General features: G+C 40.3%; 1 protein-coding gene across 5 annotated transcripts in view; it reads left to right on the top strand.

Moving 5' to 3' along the window:
* Positions 1-2,004: 2,004 nt before the first annotated feature.
* LINGO2 (leucine rich repeat and Ig domain containing 2) overlaps positions 2,005-27,891 on the top strand; it is a 1,524,944-nt gene continuing 1,499,057 nt past the window's right edge. For 3 of the 5 annotated variants that reach the window (XM_060411026.1, XM_060411027.1, XM_060411029.1), the window contains exon 1: positions 3,686-4,375. The gene's annotated coding sequence lies outside the window, so the exon portion shown is untranslated. Of the gene's footprint in view, positions 2,735-3,685; positions 4,827-27,891 lie in introns of those variants that run through there. The other 2 variants (XM_042243510.2, XM_060411028.1) reach the window with 2 other exon arrangements.

Raw genomic sequence — 27,891 nt, 5'->3', positions numbered from 1 at the left:
TAATAGCCTTCACTTAGTTTTTTTTTTTTTTTTTAGTCATAAGGATGTCAACATGGGAAAAAATGAGAAATTTTCTATAACCATAAATTTATAGTAGACCAACCCCTCTCCCTTCAAGGAAACTTACAACTCAGTATTTGGCATTTTCAATCAATCATTGTTGATTAGATTACATACATGCTAAAGAAGTTATTCTAAATTTGTCACACTCTTATTTGGCATTAAATATATATAAATTCCCTTAAACTTTCATTATTGAAACTGTGGTGCCTATTTGAATAAAGAGGAGTAGTTAATACTGCAGGCTTCAGAGTTGGACAGGTGTGTATTCTATTCCCAACTCATCTGTGACAAAACAGCTTTGTGATCTTGGTTAAATCTGCATAAGCATCAATTTCCCTATACTTTCAGTATGTAGAATTTACATCAGTGGGTTATGGAGATAAGCTATTGAAAAAGAAGTGAATTAATCACAGCATGCAGCAGTTACTCAATGAATGGTAACTTTCCTTATCACCACCATCATTATTATACCCATCTCTTCTGGAAGAGATTCTGTACCAAATGTCAATGAACAGCAATGTAGATGGTACCATCCTTGCTCTCAGAGCTCATCGTGCAGTGGGAGAGGCAATACCAGTAAGCAAAGAATAACTTTAATCTATAACACAATGGACCACTAGACAAAATGCTATTTCCAGGGAAGAAAAAAAAAAAGTGTTCTAGAAAATACATTTTATACAGGAATCATCTTGAAAAGATAAAAGATTTAAGAAAGTCTCCACTGGAAGAGATATCATACTTATTAAGTTCAATTTTCACCTGTCAAAGAATTTAGGGAAATAACATTAAAACAATGCAGTTGTAATTTTAACACAGAGAGGGGTGAATTTAGAAGTCTTTTGGATCTGACAGTACTTTTGAGCCTCAATAATTCCTTCTAGATAATGCAGACAGATAGGAGGATATAGGAATGGAATGAATCCTTGGACCTTGAGATTTACTCTTCTCGTTTTCCCTAAAGAAGCAAAGCGTGAAATGGGAGAGAAAACACTACAATAAATAACAAATCTAAGTTTGGTTTTGCAACAATCAAAAATCATTGAGGAAACTGCATTTTTTCCCCAAGAGGAGTGAGAAATGAATGCTTCTTGAAGAGGGTCCATAAATCCATAGGCTTTTTTTTTTTTTAAACTTTGTTGAAGGGATAAAATGTCAAGAATATTATACCACTGATTACCACTGTTAACCTACACGCCTTGTAAGTAAAAAACTCAAGGTAAATGGAAAAGAATCCTCTGTGGCTGGCACAAGACTTTCCACAACATTTCCCCAGACCTGCAAGACACCTTCCAGGTTTTAATGTATAAATGACCTAGGCTTATTTTAAAGAGAGCCATTAGTAGCAGAGAGCTGCTTGTGGGTCCACAGTAACCAGAAAAGGAATTTCAAGCCCAAATCTTTTCCGACAGGAGTCAGCTGATTTCTGAATTTTCTTTCCCCCAGCGAGTCTGTTGATTACAGTTCTATAGTCCTTGCCTAATAGTCTGCCACAATATTTTGTTATTAATCTAGAGGCTTATGCCATCAGAAATTACATTAGATGGGAACTTCGGTTGGAAATAGTTCACTATAATTCTTATTGACACTTCATTAATTAGGAATAAGAATCACAACTCGAAGAAGCATTTAACTTTGTGGCAAGCAGAGAATGTATAGATTTATCTCAGAAGAATGGGAACATTCTCCACTTGAAACTCTGTACAAAGTCAGTGTCCAAGATACATTCAACCAACGAAGTGGGCTTAACTGCAAACTAGCAACACACCGAAATGAAATGCCTCTTTATCCTTTAGCATCTCACCACCAAATTCATTATTCAGGTCTCCTCCATGCAGGCTCCGCTTAGCTTCAAACTCTGCTTTAACTGCATCAGAAGAATTGGAAAGCCAGGGCGTCAAACCAGCGCACCGACTCCCCAGGCGCGGGACTCTGAGGCGCTCTGCGCGCAAGTGCCATTTAGCAGGACGGTGTCGCAGTCCTCTGGCTCCAACGGGCAGCCTTCATCCATCCATCACTCCCTAAAACCGGCCGTCCTTCTTGGCTTACTACAGCGCGGACTCAAACCGAATTCAAAGCCGGTTCATCCCAGAAATACAGATGGGCGCCCAGAAGCTCTTGGTCCGCAAATACCGGGCGCGGCGATGCTCATCTTCGAAAGCTCTGGATCGATTTCTGAGTGAGTAGCACTGCTAGAGCTCCTATCTACACAAGTTTTTTTTCTTTTGCACCGAATCATCCTTTTGTTCCACTTTCGAGCCTTGGCAAATCCAAGTTCAGCGTTTAAGTACTGTCTTCCAGGCAAATTCTATCGCCTTTTAACTTGAAGCGGACTCCCAGAGCCAGTCAAGACACCCTGGTTCCAAGAGCTACTTGGATGGAGATCTTGGCGGAGCGTCGCTTCCAACGCGGGAGCAAAGGAAACTCACGCTTTCCCCACCCGGCGCAACTTCGCGTTTTCCACCAGCAGGTCCTAAGATGCAGAGATTGGAGAATCCCAGGAGTGAAAATACCTGCAGCGGTGTTCAGCCTCGTCAGTACTTGGGAAGGCAGATGATGCTCTGCAAGTGTGGCGACCTCACAGTGCACGAAGGCGAACCTGGGTTAAAAAAAAAAAAAAAGGAAAAAAAGGAAAAGTTTACTTTCGGTGAGCAATTCCAGCAGCCCAGTCCAGGTAAGACAAACTCGTGCGGGGAGGCTCCTTTCTGTGGAACTGGGAAAGAGAGAGCCAGGGGAGCTTCTAACAGCGATGTCTCTCCAGCGTGGGGTTCCCGGGTTGCGCGCACCCAGGGATCCCTCCAGGCTGTTTTGGGAAGAAAAAGATGGTGGGACAGGGGCTAGCCGGAGACCTGGAGAGCAACTCCTGTTACCAAACGTTGGAAATGGCTGCTAAAGGGGCTGGGTCTCCAGACTCCTAATCCCTCCCCTTTCTCCGGTTGAGCCTTTCACCTGCTACCGTCCAGTTTACAATATAAGCGTAGAACCTAAATTAGCCCAGTTTCAAAAGCTAGGCATCACAAATCCCTACGAAGCTCCTTCCAAAATGATCCATGCGAGCTTCAGGAGTTCATAGGGGAAATGCTACGTGAGGGAGTGGGCAGGTAAGGGGGAGATGATAAACGATTATGTCCAGGAAACGATGTCCCCGGCTCCTCTATTCGAAGGATCTCGGGGAGACTCTCGACTCCCTGGAAAGCAGCAGCAGCCACTTTGCCCCACATGTGAAGGGTCTTAGGTGGCCCTGGAGGGTGGAGGTGCGGACGTGGTTAATCTTTAGTCCGGCCACCTCGAACAGGGTACTGAGACAGTAACTCGCCTCATGAAAAGAACCAGGCAGCCAAGATGCTAGAGAGGGCAGGAGCCTGGGAGGTGGCCGCCAGGATTTGAGGGTTTACAGGGAGGAACTGCCTGCATGCAGTAATCTCTTAAATAGTGGATAGTGATTGAATCTTCACATCATTTGGATCCTTGGAACACCTGCCCCGTTTTGCATCTCTTGACTTCTTGCTCCCTGGTGGCCTGCGGCCGCGGGCGTGGGGCCGGGCGTGCGTCTGTGGCTGCGCGCGCGCGCGCGCGAGTGTCTGTGCGTGTGTGCCCGTGTGTGTGTGCGCGTGTGTGTGCGCGCATTGTGCGCGCCAAGCCCGGACGCCGGGACCCAGCCGCCGGCCGCCTGCCTGGTGTCCCTCCTGCTCGCCGCCTTCTCTCCGGGTACTCGCTGCCTGCAGCCCGCCCAGCCCAGCACGGCCGCCGCCGCCTCCCCTCAAAGTTTCTTCAGAGCTGACACCTTCGCGGAGGGCTGCCTGGAGAAATGGGTTTCTGAAGCTGTGCCTTGGAGTGGCTCTTCTTACAGCACCCTCCACCGAGTCCCCACCTAATCCGAGCAGAGATTCGCTTTTCTAATTTAGGGGGAGAAAGGTGGCGAGAGAGGGGGTGGTAGCATCCTGAGAAAGAGAGAGGAGGGGCCACACCTGTGAATATCTGTTTCATCCCCGCCTTGATGCGGGGAACTGACTGATGGGCCTGTCGGGTTAAAGAAGAAAATTAAATAGAAAGCCAAGTTGACCGAGGAGAGGCTGGGAGGCTTCCGGAGGTTGGGAAGGTTGTCCCGCTCTCCGTCTCCACAAGCGGGAAGATTTGGCGGTGCCTCTCGTCCGAGGGCTTTTAAACCGCCACTCCTACTCCTGATCCCTCTAGAAGGGGAAACCGGCTCAGCCGAGGCGGAGGAGTCAAGGAAAAGCCTCTGGACTTGAGTGCGTCGTATCCTTGGCCTTGGATTTTAATGATATAAAAGAGAATCAACCGCGTCTCACGCAAGGTAAGAGGCTGCAAAACCACTGTCTGAATTGCTAGGAAGAAGAAAAACTTAAAATGCACGTTGGGACTGGGATGGGGAGGGTCAAGCCAAGTTGCGCTCGTCTCTGCCGGCGTCGCCACGCGGTTGCACAAGCCGAACGAATGGCTCGGGGCGGGCAAGTCAGGGAGTTGCCGCCGGTGCCGCTGGCGCCCAGGTGGGAGGCAGCCAGGCGAAGGCAGCCTGTCCTGACCTTACAGTCTGTGGAATCCACTGGAAATAGGTATAGCGCAAGGCTGTCTGTCCAGGCTGATTTACAGCGTGGATGTGTGTGTGTTTCCTCAGAGTTCCCCCTCTCTCCAGCACCGGCCCATTGGTACCGCTGACCCACCCGCTCGTTGCAAAAGAGCGCCGTGGGCACTGGAGAACGTCGCTCGGACGTTCAGTGGCGGGTGAGCCCGGCGCAGGTGGGCAGGTGCGTGCGGCGGCAGCATCCGGCGAGCCGGTTGAGGCGAGGGGCACGCGAAGCCCCCGCTGCCGCCTGGCTGGCTTCTCGGCTGCCGGCGTCGGAGCCCGGGCGCTGCGGGGCTGCTGCGGTTCCCTTCGCCTCCGCTAGAGGCTCCCAGCGGGCGCCGCGGCGCGGGTGGGTGTGGGGGCGCCGGGAGGCGGAGGGGCGAGCGCGGGGAGCGAGCGTGCCCGCGGGGTGGCGGAGCGGGCGCTGCAGGGGGAGGCGAGGCGAGGCGAGGCGAGGCGGGCCGGGCCGGGGCGGTGGGACAGGAGCCGGAGTCCCGGCACGCCTGCCGGCTGCGCGCAGAGCCGCGGGGACGCGGGTCGGAATCTGGGCTGTGCTCTGGAAGGCTGTGCCCGAGCCGGAGCCACTTCGGGGAGGGAGGCGATCCTGGCTCCGCGCCCTAAGGGCAGTCCCGGGAGGTAAGTCCTCCTTCTCCACTCTCCTTTCGCGCCTCCTGGGTTCTCTTTCAATTCTCAGCTGGATACCCAAGATGGGAGCGAGTGGGGAGGATGCGGGTCTGTGCGGTCTGTATCCAAAGGTGCCTTTGAGTCTTCCTCCGTGGAGCCCCGTGGGAGGTATTTTCGAACTAATTCTTAATTTTTCCGGCCTCCCCTAAATGTTCGGCTGCTTTAAGGGAAGTTTCCTGATGAGACGGCCGGGTGGCTGATCTGTGGATCAGGCTGCTCCGAGGTGAGCGAGGGGACCCGCGGTGCTCCCCTGAGCCGCAGTGGACAGGAGTGCGCGCCTCGAGGGGTGGGGTGTGGTGGAGAAGGGAGTACCACACCCTCTTCTTTTCCTCCCCTTTTCTTTGCACCTGATGGTGAAGTCTCAGCGTCTAGCATTTAACTGATTTTCTTTTCCTAAGAGATTGGCTCTGAGAGCGGAGCAAAGCTGCTGATAAGACTTGGAGAGAGAGAGAGATAAGGGTGAGGAGGAAGTCAGGGCTAGAACATCAGGAGCGGAAGGGTGAAGTTAAGCTTGTGTGCCTGAGGTGGGTTGGAGGTGGGAGCGGTGCTGGGAAATGGCCTTGAAGTTCAGATGATTTGATGAAGTCTGATTCATTTCACATTTCACACTGTCTTTGACAAAATCCTTGCTTAAGCCACTAACAGAAATCGCTTCTATTAGCTTCTGCCTTGGGCACGGTGGGTGCTGAATATGTGTGATGATTGTGTTTAAGCTAAAAAAAAAAAAAGAGTGATTGTGTGCGCTTGGCGTGATTACACCATGTCTGTCAGGCAGCTGGCAACGTATGTATTTTTTAGTGTGCTGTTTTGTATTCGTGCATACCATATGTGGTCATTTTATACTCAGCAGAGCAATTTCAGAGTCCTTTAAAGGTGGCTTTTAACAAACCCGACTTGTGATATTAACCCTCTTGCAAAATAATCCTGAAGGAAGACCAAAAAAAAAAAAAAATTGATGGGAGGGTATGGAATATTCTGGGAATACTAAATAAAAGCAGAGGTCCATCATTTATAAATACTGGGCCACATACTGAAAGAGTGAACATTTTTTTTTCAAAAATGGGAAGCAGTGGTTAAAAGGAGGAGAATTTTCTTCAGTGTACTATCATCCCATCACCCAGTAGGGTGGATTACTTCCCATATAGTGAGCATGTGAAGCAGGAAAAATGAAGCCCTTTCTGCTGGAAGTATTTCGTGAGATATTGTCAGGTATCTTAAGAATTTGAATGGGATGGGTTGCCTATTGATGATAACTGAAGTAGTTCGGTTACCACTTATGTGTAAGGCATCTATTATTTTTTATTAAGGTAACTATGTAAGTTAATATTATATAGTAAATGTAATTGAAGTGGAACAGACCAATGTATTCATGTTTTTCATTCCAGAATAACACATAGCGTGATCTCAGGGAAGATTTATATAAAGTTTGTCATTCACGTATTACATGGATGGAGCTCTGTGTCGAAGGCAAGAATAAATGTCTTGCTGAAATCTTGAAAAAAGATGGTTTATGTTCTTAAGATAATACTCTTTTAGAAATTTTATTATGTGACAGAATAGTAGTTACTCATCTAAATGCAGTTATCTGCATGTTTAGACACAGGTTATGTATTTGTTGAATTGAATTAATGAAGACAAATACATAATAAGGGCTCAGTTTTCTTTATGAAAGAAGCTGAAACCAGAGGAAGACCTGGTAGCATTAGGAATCTGTATATATGGTACCCAAGAGATACTGTATTTGTTGACAATGAATTGAATCAATGTAGTGAGGCTGGTTTGTAACCTCAAATTCAGTTATAGAACTCCATCTCTAAAGATTTTTCTCTGTCTCATAAATGTGATTTTAAAAGAGCGAGGACGTTGACATGTTCCTGGGATGCTGTGGACCTGAGAACTGTTTTTGAGTCCTCTGAAACTTCATGTCAAGAATAAGAAGCGATATGCTGTTGTCACAAATTAATTGGCTTGATGCTTCAATTAAAAGCTGGTTATTATCTGGCTCTGGTTGTCATTATGGTTGATTTCATTTGGTCTCTAGATATTCTCTGAAAGGACTCTAGGTGGAAATGTTTTCCTGTAGTACAAGGATAGGAGGTCACCGTATGCAAAAGGTTTGTCAGTTTCTAATTCTCCAGTTTAGTTGCATTTGTTATAAGGCAGGAACCTAGATTGAAAAAAAAATGTTTTGGGGATTTTCATAATTTTCATGAATATTTCCCCATTTGTCATAGCCCTCAACTTTCGGTACTCCATTTATAATTTTGATGAGAGAATAACATCACCAGGCCCCTTTCTTTTATGGCTTGGGGGCTGTTTTGTTAAGAACTTTAAGAACTATTTAATGATGAAAGATCACATTTCCTGAAAGTAAATCAATGGAGCTTAAAATATGTGTGATAAGGAAATGAAAGAATAACAGGGACAGGTTACATAGTAGACAAAGGTTTACTGATCTGCATGTACCTCTGATTTCTTCTTTTAGCAACCATGTTTGTTTAAAGAAAAAAAACATTTTTTGCTAGTATTCCCTCCCTCCCTCCCTCTCTCTGCCTTCCTTTTCCCCTCCCTCTCCCTCCTTCCTTTTCCCCTCCCTCTTCCTCCTTCCTTACTTGCTTTCATTATTTCATTTTCACTCTCCTTTGGTTAAAATATTTGCTTCTGAAAAAAATCCATACTGATTTATAGTTATTTTACAGTTATTGGTTCATACTTTATGTGTAAATAGGAGGTAGTTTTAAAATACTGATTGTTCCATTATTTAAATTTTTTCCATGGAGGGAAACCATGAACTGTGGGGTTGATTCTTTTGGAAGTACAGATCATCAGTTGATTCTTATCTCTTATGTCTGTTTGTCTCCATCTCTTGGGTCTGGTTGCAACTCCACTGATTCTGTTTCTGGGAAATGTACAAGCTAGGAGAGTAGTTACCTGGGATGGATGTACTGTCTTGAAATATGGTGCATTTTTGCTTTGAGTGCCTTATTTCCATGTGCTTATTGCCCAGTGTACTTGAGTCTGAAATATTCTCAGTAAGCAAATAGTTGAGCCATACTTGTAAACCTGCTCAGAAATTAGTAATCCAAACAGTAAGGTCCTATAGCACAAGGGACTATATTCAGTATCCTATCATAAATCATAATGGTAAAGAATATAAAAAATAATATATATTATTTTAATATTCACCAATATATTTATGTTTAAATATATTTGTGAATATACATTTATATGCATATATATTATTCAGTTCAATTCCCTTGCTCAGTTGTGCCCTACTCTTTGCAACCCCATGAACTGCAGCATGCCAGGCCTCCCTGTCAATCACCAACTGCCGGAGTCTACCCAAACCCGTGTCCATTGAGTCAGTGATGCCATCCAACCATCTCATCCTTGGTCGTCCCCTTCTCCTCCTGCCCTCAATCTTTCCCAGCATCAGGGTCTTTTCCAATGAGTCAGCTCTTTGCATCAGGTGGCCAGAGTCCTGGAGCTTCAGCTTCAACATTAGTCCTTCCAATGAACACCCAGGACTGATCTCCTTTAGAATGGACTGGTTGGATTTCCTTGTAGTCCAAGGGACTCTCAAGAGTCTTCTCCAACACCACAGTTCAAAAGCATTAGTTCTTCACCCCTCAGCTTTCTTTATAGTCCAACTCTCACATCCATACATGACCACTGGAAAAACCATAGCCTTGACTAGACGGACCTTTGTTGACAAAGTAACGTCTCTGCTTTTTAATATGCTGTCTAGGTTGGTCATAACTTTTCTTCCAAGGGGTAAGCATCTTTTAGTTTCATGGCTGCAGTCACCATCTGCAGTGATTTTGGAGCCCATAAAAATAAAGTCAGCCACTGTTTCCCCTCCTATTTGCCATGAAGTGATGGGACCAGATGCCACGATCTTAGTTTTCTGAATGTTGAGCTTTAAGCCAATTTTTTCACTCTCCTCTTTCACCTTCATCAAGAGGCTCTTTAGTTCTTCACTTTCTGCCATAAATGTGGTGTCATCTGCATGTCTGAGGTTATTGATATTTCTCCTGGCAATCTTTATTCCAGCTTGTGCTTCCTCCAGCCCAGCGTTTCACATGATGTACTCTGCATATAAGTTAAATAAGCAGGGTGACAATATATAGCCTTGACGTACTCTTTTTCCTATTTGGAACCAGTCTGTTGTTCCATGTCCAATATAACTGAGTCACTTTACTGTACAGTAGAAATTACTACATTGTAAATCAACAATACATAAAAAAATAGTAATTCATTTTAGGAAGGCCTTAACTCCATCTAAGTCTTTAGTAAATGTAACTATTTTTATTTAAGTGTCACTCAGCAAATACAGTTGCTAAATGGATTTGAAATGTCCTCAGAGAGAAAAATCTACTGTCCAAAAATCTCCCAAGAGAAACTAATTTGAGTGCCAGCAGGAGGCAGTGTCAATAAGTAGAAGTACAGGACTTGAAATCAGAAGACTTGAATTCTACTTCTGTCTCTTATGACTAATGTGTCACTTTTGAAAAGCTCTTTTATTTTTCTAAGGCTTAGTGTTGAATTCAGTAAAATGGGGAAGTTTAATATCTAACCACTCTATCTTTGGGTTTAAAACCTGACTACACCTAGGTTTAAGCTTTGGAAAAGAAAAAAAACAAAACAAACTTTCAGGTGCTAAGTAAATGTCAGGCATTGTAACACTTGATATGGAGGTAAATGAAATAATGTATTTGAAGAATACCTGGAAAACTTCCACGTGTGCTGTGTCCTGCGCTCACTATGTCCATCTCTGTGACCCCTCCAGGCTCCTCTGTCCATGGCATTTTCCAGGCAAAGAATACTGGAGTGGGTTGCCATTTCCTCCTCCAGGGACTCTTCCTGACCCAGGATTTGAACCCCAGTCTAGCTAAGTCTCCTGCATTGCAGGTGGATTCTTTATCACTGAGACACCAGGGAAGCCCTTGAAACTTTCATAATGAAGCATAAATTTTTATATATCTTTGATGAGAAGATTTTTTTTTCTGGAGGACCTATTAACTAATGTTAATAGTAAAAATTAAATTTATGTATACATATTTCAGATGATTTTCTCAAAGTTATCATTAATATGGCACAAATTGGCAACTTCCCTAGTGTTCCCGTGTTTGACTCCCCCTCCTAATGCAGGAGCTGTGGGTTCAATCCCAGGTCTGGGAACTAAGATCCCACACATAGGGGGGTACAGCCAAAACTTAAAAATATGGTACAAACACTGTGATGCTTACTGTTTAAGAATAGGATAAAAGAAAGAAAAGTCAGGCATTTTGAATAGTAAAGTTTAAATGGAGTCCCTGTACTTTTGTTTTGGTTTTAGCATTCTCTATTTCTGAATTTTTCTTCTTCTTGTGTTTACTTAATTTGAGATAGTAGCAGTTGTCTTTGTTTCCCCTAGGTCAGTTAACCAGTTTCTGTGAACTCAACTGTCAGGTCAATTACCCAGTTTCTATGAACACTTTAAAATTATTTAGCTTTTGAAATGTTAAATCGGTGGTTTGATTTGTGCAGTGGGACCCGAAACTACTATAATAACTTAGTTTTTACAATGGAATTTACCCAGAAATGCTGGTAGCCCATTTGTCCTATTTTATTTTAGTGATTTAAATGCTAATTATATTGTTTATAGGTTATTTTCACCAGGTGAATTAGTAAGGAAGTAGATTGTAGATATTAAATGACTCATTGACTAGAATAAAAATCTAAAAGCCCCGCTGAAATAACTATGTGCCCTTTGATAAAATATGAGACCCGCTAGGATAAAATATGAATAAATTTTGTGGCTTTTGTAAATGTGTTCAGCAGTTAATGTATGAACAGCCCATCCTTCCTGGTCACAAAGATAAGTCAAATACCATTTCTTTCCTTTGAGTTTTAGTGTCATTGTCAATATAAACTATGAAAGCATTTCTCTAATAATATTAGTAAGTCTAAATGCAAACCTGGGAACGTGGACTTGGAAACACATTATTTTTTGCAGGTATAATAGAACATAATATCAGATTGTCTCTAGAGAGAGAATTGTTGTCTTTACAAAAGTCATAACCAAATTTTAGTGTAACAGAAATAAATGGAAAAATCTAAGATTCCTAGCACATTTCAATTTCTAGGTCTAGCACGAGAGAGTTTTTGAAATGGATTCTAAATTGGACTGCATAAGAGGATTTTGTGTCTTCATACAATCCCATTCTATAATAATGTAACCATGGTTAGCTGCAAGATACCTATCTAGTAGCCAGCATGAAGGGAAATAATTAGCATAAAAACTGTATTGCTCCTTGTAGACCGGGGGAGGCAACAACAGTGCCTTGTGATAAATGTTGATTTTTGAAATGTGGGGCTTCATTTGTCAAAGCGAAATAGCCTGTATCTTCTTAGCTATTGTTTTTCCTTGACGTTTCTATAATAATAAATATTTGTATACATTATAATATATTAAATAGATTATATATTTTGTATATATACCTATATCCTTATATACTGTATGCTTTATATATTATACTTTATGTACTATGCAATGTATAGACTCTATATCATAGATGTTCTATACTATCTATCAGTGTATAAAGCAGTCTTTAGTCCGTGTGATGGTATGTCTTTGACTGTCACTCATTGGTTGAGCATATGATGATGGATTGCAGATAGTTTCTCTGTAAGATTTGCCTTCAATTTTATTTGCAGGTAAATACTAAAACCCTAGCTTTGATCTTAATTATGTAAATTCATATGAATTAACACTTAGATATTTACTGATGTTAAAGTGATTTTTATTATAATAGGATATGATAATGTATATGAATAGGTCTTTGTTCTTAAGAATTTTGTGATCTTGTTAAAGACAGAGGGCAAAAGTGGGTGGTAATCTAACAACAGGAAAATTTATCAACTTATTCAGAAATTCTTGTTAAATATCTGTTGTTCTCAAGACTTTGCAAATTAACAATGCTCAAGTTGTGTTACCAGGCACTTCAAAATATGATGAAGTGAGAGTGGCCTGGGAAGAATTCATAAAAGGGGAATAAATTGGTCTGAGTAGAATATAAATGTAGGATAAATGTATAATGTCACTAAGAATCGAAGCAATGCAAATTAATACAAGAGTGAGATAGTCTGGTCTTGCTAATGAGTTGGGACAAAAGGTGAAGCACCGATAGATTCCATTTGTTGTTAATGGAGTGGGGAAACAGAAATTCATGGAGGTATTTGGAGATAATGTAAAGTGGTTTACCCCAGGTGGCTCAGTGGTAAGGAATATGCCTACCGATGCAGGAGATGCAGGTTTGATCCCTGGGATGGAAAGATCCCTGGAGAAGGAAATGGCAGCCCACTCCAGAACTCTTGCCTGGGAGATCCCCTGTACAGAGTATCCTGGTGGGCTGCAGTCCCTGGGATTGCAGAGTCAGAAACAACTAAGCAAGTGAGCAGGCACGCATCACCCACCTAAGGGGGTGAAATTTAAATACCTATTATATTATAAATGGTCATAATAGTTGGCTTTGAAGGTCCTCTTCTAAGAATTTATCCTCAAAAATGCTGTCATGAATTTGTAACAATATATTATATACATACAATAAGAAATGTATAACCTGAATGGCTTCAGATCTTTAAAAATTTGTTTTTATAGCTAAAGTCTTTCTGTACCAAGTCAACTGGTGAATAGACAAAATGAACTATAGCCATACCACAGAATAATATTCAGCAATAAAAAGGGATGGAATACCAGTGCATGTTACGGCAGAGATAAAACTTCAAATACATTATGTTGAATGAAACAAGCCAGACACAAAAGACTACATAGATGCTTCTGTCTATATAAAATATCTGGAAAAGCAAATCTACTGAATTCAAAAGTGGATTGGTGTTTTCCTGACACGGGAAGTGAAGATGGTCAAAGTGAAAGAGTTAGCTGCTCAGTCGTGTCCGACTCTTTGTGACCCCATGGACTGTAGCCATGGGGTAACTCTGTCCATGGAATTCTCCAAGCACGAATATTGGAGTTGTCATTCCCTTCTCCAGGGGCTCTTATTGACCCAGGATCTTATTGACGGCAGGTGGACTCTACCATCTGAGCCAGGAGAGAATCCTAGGAGCAACCAGAAAACATGTGGGCAGAATGGATCTTTCAGGGTCGTGCAGCTGTTTCATAACTGGATTGTCGTGATGGTTGCATAAATCTGTAAATTTACTAAAAATCATTAGTCGTTCACATAAAATGAGTACCTTCAATGGTATATAACTTGTATCTCAATATGGCTGTTAAATAATACCTGTAATTCAAAACAAAATAATACTTCAGAGTCTCTTAACAAAGTAAACCTCAGTAACAGATCACTAATAAAATCTTCTGAACATTTAAGGAAGGAGTAATGCTGATTCTACACAATATTTCCCAGAAAATTACAGATGGAGGAACACTTCCCAACTTAGACTCTAAGAGAGCAGCATCACACTGATACCAATATCATGAAAAGACAGCTACAGACCAATATCCTTCATAAACATAAATAGAAATAGTATTAACGAAACTTTACACCAGATTATGAGAAGGGTTCATCTCCTAAATACAATGTTGGTTTAACATTAGAAAATCAATCCCTATAGTATACCATATTAACAGAGTAAAAAAGAAACGTAAAATTATGTGATTATTTCAATATATGCTCTAAGAAGTTTTTTACAAAATCTAGCACTTAATAAAATTTCCTTTCAAATATTAAGAGATAGGGACATTCAACTTCAATACAGTGCATGTCCAGTAAGCCTATGGCTGATATGATACTTAATGGTGAAAGACCAAACGCTTTTCCACTAATCTTGAAAGCAAGGCAAGAATGTCTGCTCTCATTTCTACCTAACATAATGGAAATTCTAGGCACCAAGTGAAACAAGAAAAAGACTCCAAAAGGTAGATAGTTTGTAAAGAAAGAAGCAAAACTCTTGAAATGCATACTTACTGAAGAATTGAAAAACATCCATATATTCCCTAGGAATATAGTTATATAAACTTTGAAATACTCCTACAATGAATTGTACATTGTGTGTTGAGCAAGAAGGTAGACGGAATGTTGCAGATCTTTAAATATCATCATAGTGAGATCTTCAAGATACGTTGTTGAGAAAATGTGAGTGTAATGGAACAATACTTGGTCAGTGATAGATTGACTGATGAATTTAACAGGTACTTTTTATATACCTCCTCTGTTTCAAGCACTGGTATGGGCCATGGCTAGTACATGATCTGTCTGAAGGGGACAAATATAATCTTACTTTTGAGAGACTTGTAGGCCAATATGGAAAATAACATGTAAGACAGAGTAAGAAACTAAATATATCATGAAAATTTGTGCTCTATACATTGAGAAACTAAGCAGAATGTCACAGATTTACCTATGAGGGTTGGAGGAGGGACAGGAAAATTGCTCCAAGATGTGTTTGGTACCTAGTGAACACTTAGTACAGAACTTTTTAAATAATAGACTAATCCACAGTGTTCTTTCCTACTTCACTTTATTCCCTTCATATCTAATAACTCATGTATCCACCATCCGAGGAATATATACTGTTCTGTATACTGTATGTTGTTTTCATTTCCCTGTATTGTTACATTCTTTTCTGTCTTGGAATAATTTCCTTATCAACAGCATTTGTTGAGCACCTACTATGAATAAATGCATCATATGCAGTGCTAGGGATACATTGTTGCTTAAGGGCATATCCTCATTCGTTTCTCTAATTGAAGCCCTTTTCTACATAAGTGATTTTAAATGTTTTTCATGTTTTTTCTGATTATAGAAGTAAAACATTCACATCATAAATAATTGAATGTTACAGAAACACATAATTTACAAGGTGAAAGAGCTTCCTGGGGCTCTCTTTACCCAAGGTTTTGACAATGTCCGAAGGTGCCTTATAGAAGAAATGAGAAAAGAGGGAAGCTGTGTGCTGTGTGGGTGAGAGACAAGAGGATTAAGTGGTTAGAGACTAGAATAAGCTTGAGAATATAGATGTCAAATGGAAAATTTTCAAGCACAACGTTGTGCAATTAGCCCTTGGACAACACTAGGTTTGCACCGAATTGGTCCACTTCCGTGCAGATATTCTTCAGTAGTGAACTCTGCAGTTCTGTACTATCCAAGGTTGGTTGAACCTGCATCCACAGAAGCAGAACTGAGGATACTGAGTCCGTGAATAGGAAGGAACTGTTGATAAGGGGGCTGACTCTAAGCTGTGCAGGATTCTCAACTGCATAGAGGATGGGTTCTCCCAACCCTCTAGGTGTTGAAGGGTCAGAACTGTGTACAACGATGCTGCTTCTGCTGACCTTAAACTCTTAGCAAAATCACACCAGTCTTAGTAACTTGAATGTGATTGGATTCCCGGGAGAGGTTGATAACAGAGCTTGTTTTTGTGTCAGAGGTGGAGCAGCAATGCAGATCAGCCGCCATGTGTGGACACCAGTATACTAGCAGATATATACATTTCAGATGCCCCTCCCTTGGGCTTTTCCATCAGTGGCTTTAACAATCTCGTCCATTTATTCATGTATTGGGTATATGCCTTCCAATCTATCCCTTCCAAGTAATTGTTAAACATATCCTTAAGATCTAGGGCTCACAACAAGTTATGTTGCCTTTCTGTACATGACTTTTACTTGATACATTGCATTACTTTTCATAAAACTCATTCTAATTAACTAGTACAGATGGATGACACTCCATAGCCCTTTTCTCTTAAAGAACTTTTTAAATGAATTATTGAAAAGCATTTTAGGACATATGCATATATTACTGATCTTATGTTTGTAGGTGCCAAAATTAGGAAGGAAGCATTTCTGGTGTGTTCTGTATTCCGTACTCTCACAGGGTACTGTATAACTCTGAATAAAATATAGAATATCTTTGTCAGAGAAACCGTATAAATCATCATTTTGTCAGTCTTTATTCTTGGAAATATGTATGAACAAGATTGATGAAATAATGTGAAATAGGAAATGAAATAAATTGTTTGTGTTTGTAGGTGCTTATATAGCCTAGACGAATACTTAGGTCTTGGTGATTGTTGAGAAGAGGTACATTGGACTGTCCTCTGGGATGTAGAGTTCTGCTCCTGTTTGTCCATCTATGGGAGCACTGACTGTCGATTTTGTGGAGCAATTAGGGGAACAAAGATTAAAGTGTTTCCATCTGGTTCAGTAAGGACGATTCAGTGATTAAGTTAATGTAAATTTCAAGGGAGGATGTGTAGTTTGATGCAATAGAAATTAATGATGCAAAATTATAGCTTTAGAATATGAACAGTAGTCAACTGCTTTGTCACTAGTAATGGTGCAAAACTATGGAGAAGTTATCTGCATTTTGGGAGGTGCTTATCATCAATCTTTCCATTTAGCTCTCCTTGTGAGAGAAGAGAGAGTAGCTAGATATCCAGTGTACTAATCGTTTTATAAGAATAAAGTGCTAATGAATTTAACTAAGAATTCATACTGAGTTCTGATATTTTGGAAACGATATTTAAAAGTAAAATAATGTAGTGCTGTGCTGTGCTTAGTCGGTCAGTCACGTCTGACTCTTGGCGACCCCATTGACTGTCGCCCACCAGGCTCCTCTGTCCATGCGATTATCCAGGCAAGTATACTGGAATGGGTTGCCATGCTCTCCTCCAGGAAAATAATATAGTTCAGTTCAGTCACTCAGTCGTGTCCGACTATTTGCGACCCCATGAATTGTAGCACGCCTGGCGTCCCTGTCTGTCACCAACTCCCGGAGTTCACTCAGACTCACGTCCATTGAGTCAGTGATGCCATCCAGCCATCTCATCCTCTGTCGTCCCCTTCTCCTCCTGCCCCCAATCCCTCCCAGCATCAGAGTCTTTTCCAGTGAGTCAACTCTTCGCATGAGGTGGCCAAAGTACTGGAGTTTCAGCTTTAGCATCATTCCTTCCAAAGAAATCCCAGGGTTGGTCTCCTTCAGAATGGACTGGTTGGATCTCCTTGCAGTCCAAGGGACTCTCAAGAGCCTTCTCCAACACCACAGTTCAAAAGCATCAATTCTTTGGTGCTCTGCCTTCTTCACAGTCCAACTCTCACAGCCATATATGACCACTGGAAAACCATAGCCTTGACTAGATGGACCTTAGTTGGCAAAGTAACGTCTCTGCTTTTGAATCTACTATCTAGGTTGGTCATAACTTTCCTTCCAAGGAGTAAGGGGCTTTTAATTCCATGGCTGCAATCACCATCTGCAGTGATTTTGGAGCCCAAAAAATAAAGTCTGACACTGTTTCCACTGTTTCCCCATCTATTTCCCATGAAGTGATGGGACCGGATGCCATGATCTTCGTTTTCTGAATGTTGAGCTTTAAGCTTACTGATAAACCTTTTCCATTTTTTATATATCTCCCTACCTTTGCACACAGGGATCCCTCTAACTAAAACTAAGCAGAATATCTGGACAAGCTCCTATTTGTCCTTTAAAACTAGCCTTGTGTCTTATTCTCAATAAACCATTCCAGAAACTCTGGAAAACATGTAATCTCTAAACTTTTACTAATTTACATTATTATATGTATTTTTAAAATATTACTTTTATTCACTCTCCAGTGTATCTTTTCAAATCATGTGGTTCGTGAGGGTAAAAATTATATTCATCATTGTTTTTAAAAATAATCTAGAATATAGTCAGTTCTTATTGAATATTTTTGGAATGAATAGAAATGTGATTTTATAATACTTAGAAAGTTTTAATAGATCCAAATCCAAAACTGTCATAAGGCAGATAGCATGCAGTGAACAAAAGTTTGAAAGATTTGGTTTTAAATTCTGACTCTGCCGTTGAATGCTAATTAATGCATCTCAAGCAATCTGTTAATCTCATGAGATGTTAGTTTCCTTAGGTAAAACAAGTGTAATGACACCTTTCTACCCTGCACATCTTATGTAGAGTTTATGATAATAGAAAAGGGGTGAAAATAAACTTGTATACTGAGTACCTATACAATTGAAGTCATTTCTGTATTAAACATATATATTTAAAAGCCATTGATAAAATAATCTCAAATGCAGTAATGTATATCATCTTTATATAAGAATGGAGGTTTTTATATAGAAAACAAAAACAAATCAATTTTAAATTCATTTCTTTCTTTTGTATTTTATTCTTCTATTATGACATAATTTTCTCAAATTTTCATATCAAATGAATTTTATAGATTATGAAACAAGGGTAGCAATACATGTCAAGTAATTGCAGTTTAAAACCTGGTTATAGATGGAGCAGTTGATAACTTGCATGTAGTCCTTTAGACTTGGATTGAAGATTGTTGAACAACTCATTTGACTCCAAATAAGCACTGATTTTTATCCTGTCTTCAAATTACAACCAGTTTGCATAGAATATCAGTATTTTAGTCTTTTATTTTGAATATTTGACCTCTTCAAACACTTATGTCCTATTTTCTCCTGTGATACCTTCTAGATCACTGACAGAAATTGAAAGAGCAAATATTTACTAATTTAATGGTTTGTTTGTATCCGGGAGATCCACTATATACATATTCTGATAGTATAAAGGGTTATCACTCTATGCCTAAATCTATTTTGTTGGAAATAATTATGTTTTTGTCTCTGCCCAGCATTTCTATCTGGCCAGTGTTAGAGTCTAATCAGATTTTCTGCCATTCATTTTGCTCTTATGGAGCATTTTCCTAGGTATTTTTGACTTAAGTCATATTCTCACAGCATTTTAATCTTTAATTTTGGTTTCATGTATTTGGGGAAAACTCTAGGGTAGTTTAGCCTAATTTCTAGTTTTTCTTCCATTTCTGTAATAGCTTTTTATCTTAATGTTTCTGAGATTCTTTTGGTTATATATGATGTTTTTCCTCTGATTTTCAAAAAGTATGTTGATAGTTTTGTTTTCATTTGGATTCACTTGGCAGTTTTTTCACTTACTTTCTGACTTCACTGTTCACAGAAGCTGTATCCACCCAGCACAAACATTTTCTCTTTTTCATGTGTGTCTTTCTTATTTAAGCAAGTATATATCTCTCTTTTCTTTCCATTCAAACTTATTTGGTGGGGCTAATCCTTTTCTTGCTCATAAAGAATATCTCAGATAGGTTTCATATTTTATTTACATATTGTTAGAAAATAAGCCTTGTGTTAAATCAGTAAGTTGTGTCCAACTCTTTTGTGACCCTGTAAATTGTAGCCTGCCAAGCTCCTCTGTCCATGGGATTTTCCAGGCAAGACTACCGGAGTGGGTTGCTATTTCCTCCTCCAGGGGATCTTCCCAACCCAGGGATGAAACCTCCTTGTCCTGTGTCTCCTGCATTGGTGGAGGATTCTTTACCACTAAGTCACCTGGGAAGTCCTATAGAAAATCAAATGCTCTGTGACTACATTTAATAATTTGAATAGTCTCACTTCTGTTATATTCTGTTCATAAATAAGTCCTAAATTCATTTAGTCAAAGAAGGCAAGGGCACCCACTCCAGTACTCTTGCCTAGAAAATCCCATGGACGGAGAAGCCTGGTGGGCTGCAGTCCCTGGAGTTGCAAAGAGTCGGAGGCGACTGAGCAACTTCACTTTCACTTTCCCTTTCATGCATTGGAGAAGGAAATGGCAACCCACTCCAGTGTTCTTGCCTGGAGAATCCCAGGGACAGGGGAGCCTGGTGGGCTGACTTCTATGGGGTTGCACAGAGTCAGACACAACTGAAGTGACTTAGCAGCAGCAGCAGCAGCAAATTCATTTAGTAATATAGTTTTCCCTTACCTTAGCATGGTCAGTTTGATGTTGGCCTCTTGTCATGGAGAGTAAATGGGAGTTGGGCAGCCTCTCCTGTGTTTCTTCAAGTTGACTCCCATGCTTTTTGCCTTGTTCAAGTAGGCTGTCTCTGGCTCCTCTAGGGATGTATCTCAGAAAAGTAGAAGAGGTAAGTTCAGTTCAGTTCAGTCGCTCAGTTGTGTCCGACTCCTTGCGACCCCAGGAGTTGCAGTATGCCAGGCCTCCCTGTCCATCACCAACTCCTGGAGTCTACCCAAACCTGTGTCCTTTGAGTTGGTGATGCTATTCAACCATCTCATCCACTGTCGTCCCCTTCTCCTCCTGCCCCCAATCCCTCCCAGCATCAGAGTCTTTTCCAATGAGTCAGCTCTTTGCATGAGGTGGCCAAAGTACTGGAGTTTCAGCTTTAGCATCATTCCTTCCAAAGAAATCCCAGGGTTGATCTCCTTCAGAATGGACTGGTTGGATCTCCTTGCAGTTCAAGGGACTCTCAAGAGTCTTCTCCAACACCGCAGTTCAAAAGCATCAATTCTTCGGCTCTCAGCTTTCTTCACAGTCCAACTCTCACATCCATACATGACCACAGGAAAAACCATAGCCTTGACTAAACGGACCTATGTAGGCAAAGTAATGTCTCTGCTTTTGAATATGCTCTCTAGGTTGGTCATAACTTTTCTTCCAAGGACCAAGCATCTTTTAATTTCATGGCTGCAGTCATAATCTGCAGTGATTTCGGAGCCCCATAAGTAAAAGTCTGACACTGTTTCCACTGTTTCCCCATCTATTTCCCATGAAGTGATGGGACCAGATACCATGATCTTCGTTTTCTGAATGTTGAGCTTTAAGCCAACTTTTTCACCCTCCTCTTTCACTTTTATCAAGAGGCTGTTGAGTTCCTCTTCACTTTCTGCCATAGGGGTGGTGTCATCTGCATATCTGAGGTTATTGATATTTCTCTCAGCAATCTTGATTCCAGCTTGTGCTTCTTCCAGCCCAGCATTTCTCATGATGCACTCTGCATATAAGTCAAATAAGCAGGGTGACAATATAAAGCCTTGACGTATTCCTTTTCTTATTTGGAACCAGTCTGTTGTTCTGACCTGCATATAGGTTTCTCAAGAGGTAGGTCAAGTGGTCTGGTATTCCCATCTCTTTCAGAATTTTCTACAGTTTATTGTGATCCACACACTCAAGGCTTTGGCATAGTCAATAAAGCAGAAATAGATGTTTTTCTGGAACTCTCTTGCTTTTTCGATGATCCAGCGGATGTTGGCAATTTGATCTCTGGTTCCTCTGCCTTTTCTAAAACCAGCTTGAACATCAGGAAGTTCACGGTTCACATATTGCTAAAGCCTGGCTTGGAGAATTTTGATCATTGCTTTACTAGTGTGTGAGATGAGTGCAGTTGTGTGGTAGTTTGAGCATTTTTTGGCATGGCCTTTCTTTGGGATTGGAATGAAAACTGACCTTTTCCAGTCCTGTGGCCACCACTGAGTTTTTCAGGTTTGCTGGTAAAAGTGAGGTCTGATTTGACTGACATGAATGCAACCTTGGATAAACTTTCTCTGGACTTGGTGGGTGCTTTGTTCATGCTTGTGATGGCATGGTAGACACTAATATTGCTCGTCTAAGCTTTCTGTGCCTCCTGAGCACATGGTAGGCCTGAGCTTTCTCTCTTTCATGTGATTGGGCAGGGCCACATGCCAGTTCTGAACAAGAAATAATGAGCAGAAGTGACAAGTGTCACTCAGGCTGAGCTGGTGTGAGAATTTCCAGAGATCTTTTTTTCCTTCTGACTCTGCAGTCACCAATTTAAGAGATAATGCTGTTCCTCAGCTTGAATCATTGGATACTTCAATGAGAAGAGCCAGCCTTTGTCCACCACTGATACACAGTATGGTGTTTCATGAACAAGAAACTAATCTTTGTGGTTTGAAGCAACTAAAACTATGGGGATGTTTGTTACCACAGTGTAACTTAAACCTGTCTAAACAGAAAGACATGTGGCTTTCTTAGAGGTGCCTATTGGAACTGTTTAGCTCCATTTGCTATGACCAGGAAATGCATTTCCTCTGGATGGTTGCATTATATTTCTCTATTTGTTCCTAGATATTCATTCCCTCCATTGAGACTACATCATCTCTCTTTGCATTCTTCTTGGGCAGGATTTAAAATGTCTTTTAACAGCTCTGGTGTTCCAGAAACAACACCATCTTGCCTCTCCCAGGGAAAGTGTAGCCAGCATCTCTCTCTGCTTCAGGATCTTTGCTTGTCACTTATTAATTCAATCTATGGCCACCTGCTTCGAAGAGCCAACTCATTCATAAAGAACCTGATGCTGGGAAATATTGAGGCCAAAGGAGAAGGGGGCGGCAGAGGATGAGAGGTTAGATAGCATCACTGACTCAACGAACAAGAGTTTGAGCAAACTCTGAGAGATAGTGGAGGACAGGGGAGTCTGGTGTGCTGTAGTCCATGGGGTTGCAAAGAGTCAGACGTGCTTAGAGACCAAACAACAACAACAATGAATGGCTTAAAAATACTCAGTGACACAAACTGTGCTCTGGAACATATCCTACAAGGATGGTTTCAGAACAGCATGTTCTAAGATTCAAATCAGACATTAACTGTTATGTCCCTCAAACATCAATGTATTCATTTCAAGCTTGTGAAAATGTTTCCTTAGAACTTCATCAAGGTTTGAGGTGAGGAGCTGGTGGTGGGATTTAAAGCATATGAACAACTGAAAAACCAGTTTCCAACTTTTTTGACCATGTAAGCTTCAAGAGATGCTGGCTCACGAAACTGATTTTGAGAGTTTCTTTTCAAGTTCTACATAGACAACCGAGCACTTCCATTAACTGAAGTGCACATATAAAATATTTCATTTAATATGTTTAGAAAACCGTCTCTATAACCATTGTTGTAAGGTATATTCCAGAAGGGGCTCCCCAGGTGGCTCAGTGGTAAGGAATATGCCTGCGAATGCTGGAGACTTGGGAAGATCCCCTGGAAAAGGAAATGGCTACCACTTCAGTATTCTAGCCTGGAGAATCCCATGGGCAGAGGATCCTTGTGGGCAACAGTCCATAGGGTTGCAAAAGAATGGGACCTGACTTGGTGACTAAACAACAAATATTCCAGAAAATTATTAGAGCATAGTATATTCCATTCATTATTTTTTAAATCATTCATAAATTGAATTAAAAATACATTTGCCTACAAATGCAGTTGTAGGCTCTCTGAAGAAATCTCAAAATGACTTTTGGGAAGCTGTGGTGAGTTACTATTTTTTTGTTAAAATTAATATTATGCTATACACAAACAGTGTAAATTCCCTCACTCTTATTAAAGCTATTTCGTGTTTCTGCAAGTGTTGCTAAGTGGAATTTACTGAAGAGAATTAAACAAAATGTATTTATTACTGCTATTTTAAGAGAACTTTTTACTAAAACTGATGCTGTCAGTCACTGCACATATATTCTAAAAGATTGCTTGACTAAAACAGTTAGTGAATCAGTCTTTTAGACTGATTACTTATATGGTAAATAATATGAAGCACTCTAGTGTTTGAGAAGAGAAAGACAGTGAAACTCTACAAAAGCATAATGCATATAATATGTTAATCACATTACCCACTGTTCACTATAAAGTTTTAAACTTAAGGAAACCATGAAAGGAGGTGCTGCAATTTGTTATCCTGAATTGGAACATTAAAATATTTTGGTTAGCAAACAGACCTCAAACAAACAATCATCCTAGTGTCTAAGAAACTCTGTGAGTATTGTTATTTTATCTATTATTTTTATTGTCTGATTCACAGTTCTTCATGTGACAAGTATATTATCACATTTTAAAGATGTGAGTCAAATGGATGAACAGAAGTAGAAATTTTAATAGAAAGTATTTTGGGACTGTTAGCTCATGTATTTGGGGATGAAGAATGGTTAACAGTTGATCAATTTGAACAGTTTAAGAACGTAACATTTTCCTACACTAGTTCAGACTGGGTTATTGTACGGCTGGTAATTATGGGCTTCCCTGATGGCTCAGCAGTAAAGCATCTGCAGGAAACTAGGGTTTGATCCCTGGGTTGGGAAGATCCCCTGGAGGAGGAAATGGCAACCTGCTCCAGTATTATTGCTTGGAGAATCCCATGGATAGAGGAGCCTGGTGGGCTACAGTCTGTGGGGTCACAGAGAGTTGGACAAGACTGGGCAGGTACACATACATATGTATACGGCTGATAATTATACAATTTAAAGTTACTGTTTTCTAGAGAATGCATCAATTTAAGCTATGTATTTCTGAGTACCAGATGTTTATTTTCAGTGTTTGCAGAGTGTGACATATTTTTATGTGCAGAGGATTCAGTATTAGAACTGGACACTGCCACCATCTGGTGGCCTTGTAAAATTCCATCACTTCAGTTTGCAGCCTAAGCTTTTGGGGCATCCATCAAAACAGCTTAAAGTGAGCTCAAATGGACTTGGAGGAAAATAAAAGGAAAGGAAAGAAGGAGGGTGGGTAGATAAGCATTTTTATTGCCAATTACAGATGAATATGCTTTACAACTCCTGGTAATCAGTAAAAGATTGAGTTACCCAACAGGAAATGATAATGAGTAATTGTGAGGAAGGTTGCATGGTGATGTCAGGTGAACACATCGGTTGTTGTTCAGTCACTCACTTGTGTCCAACTCTCTGCAACCCAATGGACTGCAGTACGTCAGGCTTTCCTGTCCTTCACCATCTCCCAGAGCTTGCTCAAACTCATGTCCATTGAGTTGGTGATGCCATCCAACCATCTCGTCCTCTGTCATCCCCTTTTCCTCCTCCCTTAAATCTTTCCTAGCTTTGGGATCTTTTCCAATAAGTCAGTTCTTCACATCAGGTAGCCAAAGTATTGAAGCTTCAGCTTTAGCATCAGTCCTTCCAAGGAATATTCAGGGTTGATTTCCTTTAGGATTGACTGGTTTGATTTCCTTGCTGTCCAAGAGATTCTCAAGAGTCTCCTTCAACACCACAGTTCAAAAGCATTAGTTCTTCAGTGCTCAGCCTTCTTTATGGTTCAGTTCTCTCATCCATACATGACTACTGGAGAAACCATAGCCTTGACTATACAGATCTTTGTAGACAAAATAATGTCTCTGCATTTTAATATGCTGTCTAGGTTTGTCATAGTTTTTTTCCCAAGGAGCAAGAATCTTTTAATTTCATGGCTGCAGTTGGCCCTCAGGTATTTTCTTACTTGTGACATCTTTCAGACTCCTTTCTACCCCAACCTAGAAAACTAGACATTTTTTCCTTCCATCCAGAAAATTATGTGCATACTATGCCTTAGCCCTCAAATTATCTGTATGCACTTTTATAGCCTTTGCATTGTTTTTTTAGTTACTTTATGTGAATCTCTTATCCAAGATTAGACATGGGCTTTTTGAGGGCAAAGGCATTATAGATATCTTTTGCATGCCTGGGTGCTAGCACATAAGTGTCTGTTCAGTTTTCTGTCAACATAGGGGTAGAATTTAGGAGACTCTCTATCATAGCAATAAATTTGGAAAGTAATAAAAAGAAACCATGATTTTTTATTTGTTAGTGTGAGCATCTTCTTGTATCTTCAAAAAGCCTCAAACAAAAAGTTGCATAGGTTAAATATAATGAATGGATATATTAGATCTAATGGATAAGATGGTGATTTTAGGAGAAATTAATAGGAATATTTCTTTAGTCTATAATTAAAATATTTTATAATTTTTTGGATACTGAATTATATATAAGAACTATAAAAGGATATTTTTTATTAGGCAACTAAGTATATTCTGGGAACTAGGGAGGGCTTCTCCAGTGGCTCAATGGCAAAGAATCTGCCTGCAATGCAGGGGCCACAGGAGAAGCAGGTTCGATCCCTGGGTTGGGAAGGTCCTCTGCAGGAGGGCTTTGCAACCCGCTCCAGTATTCTTGTCTGGTGAATCCAATGGACAGAGCAGCCTGGTGGGCTACAGTCCATAGGGTTGCAAAGAGTTGGACATGACTGAGCACACACACACACACACACACATAAGAATTAGGGAATGACAGAAAATCAAGTCTTTTATGAAAATTGAAAGTTTTGTGGATGAAAAGCATATATAATTGAATGCTAGACAACATTTTCCTGATTGAAAGAAGTTTCTAACAAGATGCTCTGAAAGTTCCAAAGAGCTAATATAATTTGATAGCTCAAAGCAGTTTGGGGAACAGGGTCAGGATCATTAAAGACCAAATAAATTGAATCACAATGTATTCTAAAGTTGTAAAATATCAATATTTTTCTCCAGTCTATTTTAAACTGAGTTTTCTCATCTAAGCTGGAGCTCATGGAAATGATTTGAATGATTTCAGCTTCTAAATTCTTCCAAGTACGTTGGGTCACTAGTACTATGCTAGATGCAGAAGAATTAACTTATTATATCCAATGATTCCTTCGGGTATTAGAGTTACCTGAGTCTAAATTATTGCTGAGTTAAGCATATGTATAGCTTCAGAAGATGCTCAATTTATATTTTTATGACCAAAATCTGCAAAGCAATAGATGTTCTCATGAACATTTGCCATCTGTGACTGAATCTTGGTGCATTTAGTACTGTACCGTACAGACTATCCAAATCAGATTTAGCTATTTTGGTAATAATTGAGATTTAATATAAACAAATTATTTTTTTCATTTGAAACTTTATAAATCTTTGTCTAATCATTAATTCAAAATTTTATAAATAGTTTTTAGATAAAGATTAATATTTACTAATTGTTTAAATTCTGATATTAATTTTCAAGGTTGTTATTTTTTTTATAAAGAAAATTTTGATTGATGTGCTTTCTCCTAACCTCCTAAGTTATTCAAGTCTATGTGGTATGGTTGCTACAGGTAGAGTTGTTTTGGTAACAATAATCACATTAATGTGTTATTTGACCTACATTATTATTATTATTTTTTGACTGAGTCCAAGTGTGATCACTCAATAAAAGCTCTGAATAATGTGTTAAAAATTATATATGTGCTGGAACAATGGGACATTCACAGCTAAGCTATGAACCTTGAAGTAAAGCTGCTGCTGCTGCTGCTAAGTTGCTTCAGTTGTGTCCGCTCTGTGCAACCCCATAGACGGCAGCCCATCAGGCTCCCCTGTCCCTGGGATTCTCCAGGCAAGAACACCGGAGTGGGTTGCCATTTCCTTCTCCAATGCATGAAAGTAAAAAGTGAAAGTGAAGTCACTCAGTTGTGTCCGACTCTTAGCGACCCCATGGACTGCAGCCTACCAGGCTCCTCTGTCCATAGGAGTTTCCAGGCGAGAGTACTGAAGTGGGTTGCCATTGCCCTCTCCAGAAGTAAAGCTAACATCTCATATAAAAATTCACCCAAAATAAACAGTTGACTTAAATGTAAAACATAAAACTATATACCTTTTTGAGAAAAACATAGGGGAAAAAACTTCAGATTTATAATGGGGCAAAGAGTTTTTAGACCTAACTCTAAAAATATGACGCATAAAATAAAAATGCATAAATTAGACCTCATCAATATTAAAGTCTTTTGCTTTGCAAGTGAAGAAGATGAAAATGCGAGTTACAGATTCAGGAAATATTTACAAGTTGTATATCTAATGAAGGACTCATATTTAGAATATATAAAGAACTCTCAAAACTCTATGGTAAAAACACAAACACCCCAGTTAGAAAATGAGCAAAAGATATGAAGAGACAATCCCAAATTTATACA

Source organism: Ovis aries, chromosome 2 (assembly GCF_016772045.2).
Source record: "Ovis aries strain OAR_USU_Benz2616 breed Rambouillet chromosome 2, ARS-UI_Ramb_v3.0, whole genome shotgun sequence".
Classification (NCBI taxonomy): Eukaryota; Metazoa; Chordata; class Mammalia; order Artiodactyla; family Bovidae; genus Ovis; species Ovis aries.
Note: the sequence above shows the minus strand (reverse complement) of the source record. Positions and strands in the feature narration are given on the sequence as shown.